The sequence below is a fragment of the Tamandua tetradactyla genome, chromosome 12 (genome assembly GCF_023851605.1).
Source record: "Tamandua tetradactyla isolate mTamTet1 chromosome 12, mTamTet1.pri, whole genome shotgun sequence".
Classification (NCBI taxonomy): Eukaryota; Metazoa; Chordata; class Mammalia; order Pilosa; family Myrmecophagidae; genus Tamandua; species Tamandua tetradactyla.
In genome coordinates, this window is record NC_135338.1 from 91,977,295 (window position 1) to 91,986,157 (window position 8,863).

The window sequence follows — 8,863 nt, forward strand, 5'->3', positions numbered from 1 at the left end:
CCAGATCACCCATTCTTGAGTCAAGGTATCTTTCTTCAGATACCTTAGTTTGGACATTTTATGGCCTTAGAACTGTATGTGTTAACTTAATAAATTCCCTTTATAAAAGTCAACCCATGTCTTGTATATTTCTGACAGCATTAACAAACTGAAACAATAGCCATTTGATATAACACAAAGAAAAAATCATTTTAAATAAAAACTGTTGAAGTCAGACTTCAACAATTTAAATTATCTGATCTTTCAACCACAGCTATCTAAAACTTTATGTTCTTTATGAACATTTATGAAAAATTTAAATATGCTTTCTCCAAAAGTCTCACATATTTATTAAAGCAGTTTTAGTTGAATCTTCTCTTGAAACTGCTCTGTAGTTGTTCATAGATACTATTATGATACTCTGGCAAGCATAAAGCTGTTTTTCTGGAAATGTGATCTATAATTCTGAGGAAACTTCTTTATAATTGCTCTGAATTAGTAAGATTTTCTGTTGTCTTAGAAAGCATGATAGGATTTTCAGAAGTAGCAAATTTATCATCCTGAATTTCCTTTGGCATTGGTTAAATATTAAAATTATTTGACCTTCCTGGAGTGTGCTGGAAAAGGGACGCTGATAAACTCTTCATGGATAATTTGTGTTATTCATGTTTTTAAGTTGTTCTTGGGGTTTGTGGAAATACTGAGTAATACAAAGACACAATAGGACTTATGGGAAAATCTATCACTTTAACTGGCAAACCCATATAATTTGGGAAAGAAGATTTGGGTCTCTTTGTATGAAAGATTGAAATCATATGTAAGAATCCTGCAGGATTCAGAGGAGCCCTGTTTGATGTGGGTGAAGTAGGTTGTGTTCAGAGCAGCTTCGTCTCAGCATAGCTTGGCTGTGGATGCCCCATGGCAGCCGCCAGAGCAGTTGCCACCTCCTTACCCAGTGGAACAACAGTGACTGAAGAAGGTCTCACCCATGGGACATGGCGCCATCAGCTGAGGTTAAAAAGCTGATGACCATTAGGACCCAGGATTCCGGAATTCTAGGATGGGTCCTTGTTTGTAAATTTGCCACCCATTTTTCACCCCAAATAGCAATATTTGGAGTCAGACAGGTCCCAAGCTTTCAAATTACCCAAGCTTTGAACTGGGTAAACTGCTTAATCACTCTAACCTACTGGTTTACAACAAGAGTTGATCTGACTCCCAAGGGGACATTTGGCAATGTCTAGAGATACTGTTGGCATCTAGTGGGCAGAGGCTGGGGATGCTGTGAAACAGCCAGCAATGCACAGGACAGGCTCCTACAAGAAAGAATTACCCAGCCCCAAATGTCAATAGTTCAAGGATTGAGAAGCCCTGCTCTAAGCCTTGCAATATGGAAATAATAGCACCTCCCCAATAAGATTGTCGAGAGGATTAAATGTGGTGAGGAAGGTAAAACTCTTTGAGCAGCACCTGCACACATTGAGTGTTCCACAATAGACAGCTGATAGATGCCAAAGGTAATACTTAAACAGGGGGTGTTATGCACCAGATTGCCCACTACCATTAGAACCCCCTTGTGGAAGGTTGTGGGAAGATGGCCGAGTAGAAAGCTCCAGCAATCAATCCCTCCACCAAAGCAGCTATTAGAAGTGGCAGGAACTGTCTCAATCAACCATTCTGAAGCTCCAGAGTCTAGTGGAACATGATGCAGCATTCAGAGAGGAGTGGGAGAAAGAGGTTGTAAACTGCAATAAACATTCGTAAGTGTCACCTTCCCTGCAGTGGCACCACCTTTCCTTCCTCAGCCTCTTCACTGGCAGCTTTGAAACTCGGACTCTGGATCTTCGCTCAGCTTGCTGGTGCCAGGGTGAACCATGAAGATCCCCAAACTCTGGAGGTGTGTGGTCTGCTTTCATATCTCTACCTTTGATCAGTTACTTCAGATCACTGGGGGCTGGTTCCAAGGGCAGCTGTTGTTCCAACTCCTCTTGGGCAAAAGAGGCAGAGGAATGTTAAAGACAGTAACTGTGCTGGTGTGAAAGGATTACGTGTCCTAGAAAAGCCGTGTTTTAATCCTGATCCATCTCGTGGAGGCAAAATTCAACATTGTAGGTTGTAAATGTGATTAAAATATCTCCATGGAGATGTGGCACATCCAATTGTGGGTACTAACATTTGATTAGAGGGAGATATGACTCCATTCATTCCAGGTGGGTCTTTATTAGTTTACCAGTATCCTTTAAAAGAGGAAACGTTTTGTAAAAAGCTTCAGAGCCATGAGAACCAGGAGAACCCATACAGCCAAAGACCTTTGGAGATGAAGAAGGAAATATGCCCCCAGGCGAGCTTTATGAAACAAGAAATCTGGAGTGAAAGCTAGCAGACATTGCCATGTTCGCCATGGGACTTTCCAGTTGAGAGAGAAACCCTGAACTTCATCGTCATTTCTTGACTGAAGGCAACCTCTTGCTGGTGACTTAATATGGAAATTTTTATAGACTTGCTTTAATTGGGACATTTTCACAGCCTTAGAACTGTAAATTTGCAACTTAATAAATTCCCCCTTTCAAAAGTCATTCTATTTCTGGTATATCACATTCTGGCAACTAGCAAACTAGAATAGTAACCTTCCTCAAAACTGTCCTAAACAGTTAAAGGGTTGCATAAACCTGGCAAGTGTGGGTCAATAAAATAGCTTCAAAAACTATAGAAGAAGTTCCTTGTGCCCATGCCAGGTTTTCCCCTACCCCCTCCATGATGCAGGTGGAGCCAGCGTTTGCTACCATTGTGGGTCCCTGGACCTGTTCCAGAGGGAGCAGCGGGGTCCCTGTGCACACTGTATGTCAGTGTCAGCCTGTCAGGTGGACATCTGAGACACTGAGCTGGGAACATGTCTCTGGTTCACCCTTCCAGAGTTTATCCTGAGGGCAGAGAAGCTGCTTGTAGACAGTTGAGACAGTGTGAGACATAAATAAGTGGAAGCATCCCAGGCCAAAGGACTGTCTGCATTAAGTCACTCTAGAGAGCATCCAGGAAGGGGAGGTGATCTATTTCAAATGGAGTAGAGCGTGGGGCATTCACTTGAACTCCTGTAAACTGTAAATGGGGAATTTCTAAGACGTTTGGCAAATACAAACCCAGAAAAAGAAGCAGGACCCCTGGCTCTGGTTCTACACAGCCTCTGCTAAAACAGAGAGAACCCTGTATTCACGTTTGCCTCCAGCTGATCTTCTTGATAGGAGGGCTAAGCTCTGAAGGAGACCACCAGACAAACAGCCGAATTGCAGACAGTGAAAGGTGCCTTTTGCTTTGGTTTATTTGTTTTGATTAGTTCCTGGTATTCAAGGACATCTCTGTCAAATCACTAGCTGTGTGCAAATTTAAGGAACTGACAGCGCAGTTACTAAATTTCAGACTTAACACTGTAAGATATTAAAATGTGCAGTGTACAACAGAAGATTATAATACAAAACAAAGAAATGAGAAATAATGGCCCACCCAAAGGAACCAGGATGAAAACCCAGAAACCATCAACAAAGAGGACCAGACTTTGGACCTACCAGAAAGAAACTTTAGAAATAATGATCCTCAGTATGTTCAAGGAGATAAAGGAAAACATGGAGAAAGAACTAAGGGATATAGAGAAAACAATGAATGAACAAATGGGAATCTCTTCAGAGAAATACTGAAGTTGAAGAGTACAGCAACTGAAATGAAAAATTCCTTAGATAGTTTCAACAACAGATTGGAGGGTGCAGAAGAAAAAACCAGTGATCTCAAAGAAAAGGCAACTGAAATGATTCAGGCTAGGAGCAGAAAGAAAAAAAGAACAAACAGTGCCTAAGAGACCAGTGGGACATCATCAACCATGTCAACATATGCATTGTGGGAGTCCTGGAAGGAGAAGGAAAAAAGGGGTAGAAGGAATATTCAAAGAAATAATTTCAATAAACTTCCCAAATTTAATGAAAGACATTAACATGCACATTCAAGAATCCCAACGAACCCCAAACAGGATAAACTCAAAGAGGACCATGTCCATGGTAAATCAAATTGTTCCATGACAAACATAAAGAGAGGGTTTTGAAAGTTGCAAGAGAAAAACAATGAGTTAAATACAAGAGAATCACAGTAAGATTATGTGCTGATTTCTCATTAGAAACCATGAAGACAAAAAGACAGGGGTACAAAATATTTAAATATTTAAAGAAAATAATTGCCAACCAATATTATATTCAGTAAGATTTTCTTTCAAAGAAGAAAGAGATGTTCATTACCACTAGACTAGCCCTATAAGCAATGCTAAAAGTAATTCTTCACACTGAAAGGAAAGGACCTCAGACAGGAGATCAAAGCAGCATAAAGAATGCTCCAATAGATAACTATACAGATAATTATAAATGCCAATAGTGTTTTAATTGTTTTTTTTTGTTATGTAACACCACTTTTTATTTCTTACAGGTGATAAAATGCAAGTGCATAAAAAATAATGAGAAATTGATGATTTGGGACATACTACATATATAAAGATAGAAGTTGTAACAAGAACAAAAGAAAGATGGGGGTAGAAGGCTATAGGAACAGTACATGTATGCTATTGAAGTTGGTATCAAATCAAATATGATTGTTATAGATTTAGGATGTTAAATTTTAGCCCCATGGTAACTACAAATAAAATAGATGAAAAATATATTCAGAAAGAGATGAGATAGTTCTCAAAATGGTACAATACAAAAATCTAAATAAACATTGATGTAGGCATTAATTTAAGAATTGAGAGTCAAAAAGGGCATAAAACCTTCAAAGGCAAATAGAAAATTGGCAAAAGAAAGTACTGCATTGTCAGTAATTACTTTAGATATAAATGTGTTAAACTCTCCAGTGAAAAGGCAGAGATCAGCAAAGTGGATAAAAAAGCATGATCCATCTATATGCCATGTACAAGAGACTCAAAATTCCAAGACGTAAATAGATTGAAATTTAAGGGGTGGAAAAAATATGCCATGTAAACAGTAACCAAAAGAGGGCTGGGTTGCTATATTGGTATCAATTAAAATAGACTTTGTCTAAAACTGTTATGAGGGACAAATAGTGTCATTATATGCTGCTAAAGGGATCAATTCAACAAGAAGACATAGCAAATATAAATATATATGCCCTTAACAACAGAGCCCAAAAATGTATGAGGCAAATATTGACAGATTTAAGGGAGAAATAGTCTGTTCTACATTAATAGTAGGAGATTTCAATATACACTTTAAAAAATGGATAGAATATCTAAGCAGAGGGTCAATAAGGAAATAGAAGACTTGAATGATTCTCTAAAGCAGCTAGACCTAACAGACATATATAGAATACTTCATCCAACAGAAGTAAAGTACACTAGTCTAGTACATCAGGACAGACCATTTCTTAAGTCACAAAACAAGTATCAATAAATTTTAAGATATTGAAACAATACAATGTATCTTCTCCAACAGTGGAATGGAGCTGAATTACAAAGGAAGAAATGGAAAATTCACAAATATGTGGAAATTAACAATGTACTCTTAAATAAGCAATGAATCAAAGAAGAAATCAAAAGGGAAACTAGGAAATATCTTCAGGTGAATGAAAATGAAAATACAACATACAAAAACTTATGGGATGCAACAAGTGCAGTGTTGAGAGGGAATCTTATAGCTCTAAATGCTTACATTAAAAAAGAGGAAAGGAAAAAAAAAGAGGAAAGATCTGAAATCAGAGACCTAACCTCAAAACTGGAGGATCTAGAAAAAGAAGAACAAACTAAACCCAAAGGAAGCAGAAAGAAGGAAATGAAGATTATAGTAGAGATAAATGAAATAGAGAATTAAAACCAATGAGACAAAATTTAAAAACCCAAAAGTTGCTTCCTTGAAATGATCAATAAAATGGACAATCCTTTAGCTAATCTGACAAAGAAAACAAAAGAGAGGACCAAATAACTAAAATCAGAAATGAAAAGAGGAACATTTCTACTGACCCAAAGAAATAAGGACTTCTGTTAGATGATATTAACAAATTAGATAACCTAGACGAAAGCAATGAATTCCCAGAAACACACACAAGCTACTTACACTGATGCAAGAAGAAACAGAAGATCTCAACAATTCAATAAGATTGAATCAAAAAGCTCCAAATAAAGAATAGCCCAGACAGCTTCACAAGTGAATTTTACCAAACATTCCAAGAAGAATTAACACCAATACCTGCTCAAACTCTTCCAAAAATTTTTAAAAGGAGGGAACACTCCCTGAGTCGTTCTATGGGACCAACATCACTGTCATACCAAAGCCAGATAAAGATATCACAAGAGAAGAAAACAACAAATCATGATTCCTTACAAATAAAGGTGCAAAACACTAGCCAACCAAATTCAACAGCACATAAAAAAGAAACATACACCATAATAAAGTGGGATTTATCCCAGGTATGCAAGGGGGCTCAACATAAGAAAAGCAGTAAATGTAATATACTTCATTAACAGAACAAAGGAAACAAATCTCATAATCATATCAATTGATGCAGAAGTCATTTGATAAAATTCATCACCCCTCTTGATAAAAATCAATAGAAGGAAACTTCCTCAATATGATAAAAGGCACCTATGGAAAACCCACAGCTAATATAATCATAAAAGCCTGAAAATTTTCCCCCAAGATCAAGAAGACACCAAAGATACCCACTGTTACCATTCCTGTTCAACATTGCACTGGAAGTTGTAGCCAGAGCAATTAGGCAACATAAAGAAATAAATGTTATTCAAACTGGAAAGGAAGAATTGAAACCTTCCCTGTTTGCAGGTGATATGATCCCATATGCAGAAAATCCAGAAAAATCCACAGCAAAACTACTGGAACTAATAAATGAATTCAGCAAAGTGGCAGGGTAGAAAATCAACATGTAAAAATCAGTAGTGTTTCTATACATTAGTAATAAGCAATCTGAAGAAGAAATCAGGAAAAAATTCCATTTATAATACCAATAAAATAATCAAATATCTAAGATTAATCTAACCAAGGATCTAAAGGACTTGTTCACAGAATGCTACAAAACATTGCTAAAAGGATTCAAAGAAGGGCTAAACAAATGGAAGGACATTCTGTGTTCATGGGTTGGAAGACTAAATATTGTTAAGATGTCAATTCTACTCAAGGTAATTTACAGATTAAATACAATTCATATCAAAATTCCAACGGCCTTCTTTGCAGAAATGGAAGTTAGTCAACAAATGTACATAGAATGTTAAGTGATCTTGAATAACCAAAACCATCTTGAAAAGGTGAACAAAGTTGGAATACCCACACTTCTGGATCTTAAAACTCATTACAAAGCCACAGCAGTCAAAACACCATGGTACCAGCACAAGGGCAGACATATAGACCAATGCAATTGAATTGAGTGTTCAGAAAAAACCCTCAGGTCTATGGTCACCTGATTTTTGACAAAGGTACCAGGTCCATTCAATTGTGAAACAATAGTGTCTTCAACAAATGGGTGGGAAAAACTGGGTACCATATGCAAAAGATGATACCTCACACCAAATGCAAGAATCAACTCAAAACTGATCAAAGATGTAAATATAAGCACCAAAACTATAAACCTCCTAGAAGGAAAGATAGGGAAGCATCTTCAGGACCTTGCGTTAGAGAATGGTTTCTTAACTTTACACCCAAAGCAAATGCAACAAAAGAAAAATAAATAAATAGATGGGACTGCATCAAAATTGAAAACTTTTGCACATCAAAGATCTTTATCATAAAAGTAAAAAGACAATGGGAGGAAATATTTGGAGATCACATAATATTACAGAATATAGAAAGAAATCCTACAACTCAACAAGAAAAAGACAACCCATTTGAAAAATGGGCAAAAGACTTCGACAGACATTTCATCAAGGAAGATGTACAAATGGCCAAAACCACATGAAAAGATGCTCAGCATCAATGGAGATAAAAACCACAATGAGATACCATTTCACTTCTAGTAGAATGGTACTATCAAAAAAATGAAAAATCACAAGTGTGGAGAGGATGTGGAGAAACAGGAACACTCATTCATTGTTGATGGGAATGTAAAATGGTGCAGCTGCTGCGGAAAACAGTTTGGTGATATCTGAGAAAGTTAAGTGTAGACTTATCATATGATCTGTCAATCCTACTTCTAAATATATACCCCAAATAATTGAAAGCAGGAATTTGAACAGATGTTTGCACACGGATGTTCATAGCAACATTATTCATAATGGCCGAACACGGAAGCCACCCAAGTGTCCATCAACTGGTGAATGTATAAACAAAATGAAGTATATACATTTGATGGAACATTATTCAGCTGTAAAAAGAAATGAAGTCCTGATTCATGCGACAACATGGATGAACTTTGAAGGCATCGTGTGGAATGAAATAAGCCAAACACAAAGGACAAATATTGTTATGATGTCACTGATATAGAATAATTAGAATAAGCAAATCCGTAGAGTCAGAAACCAGAATATAGGTTACCAGGGACTGGGGTAGGAGTAGAGAATGGGGATTTAATGTTTAAATTGTACAAAGTTCTATCTGGGTTGATGGAAGAGTTTTGGTAATGAAGGGTGGTGATGGTACCACCACATTATGAATGTATTTAACAGCATTGAATTATGTATTTGAATGTGGTTTAAAGGGGAAATTTTGGTTGTGTATATGTTACTAGAATGAAAATGTCAAAAATAACATAGGGGTCGGGCCACAGTGGCTCAGCAGTCAGAGTTCTCACATGCCAGAGACCCGGGTTCGATTCCTGGTGCCTTCCCATGCAAAAAAACACAAAAAACTACAGACCTGCACAACCCAAACAGTGAACCCGAATGTCAACGATG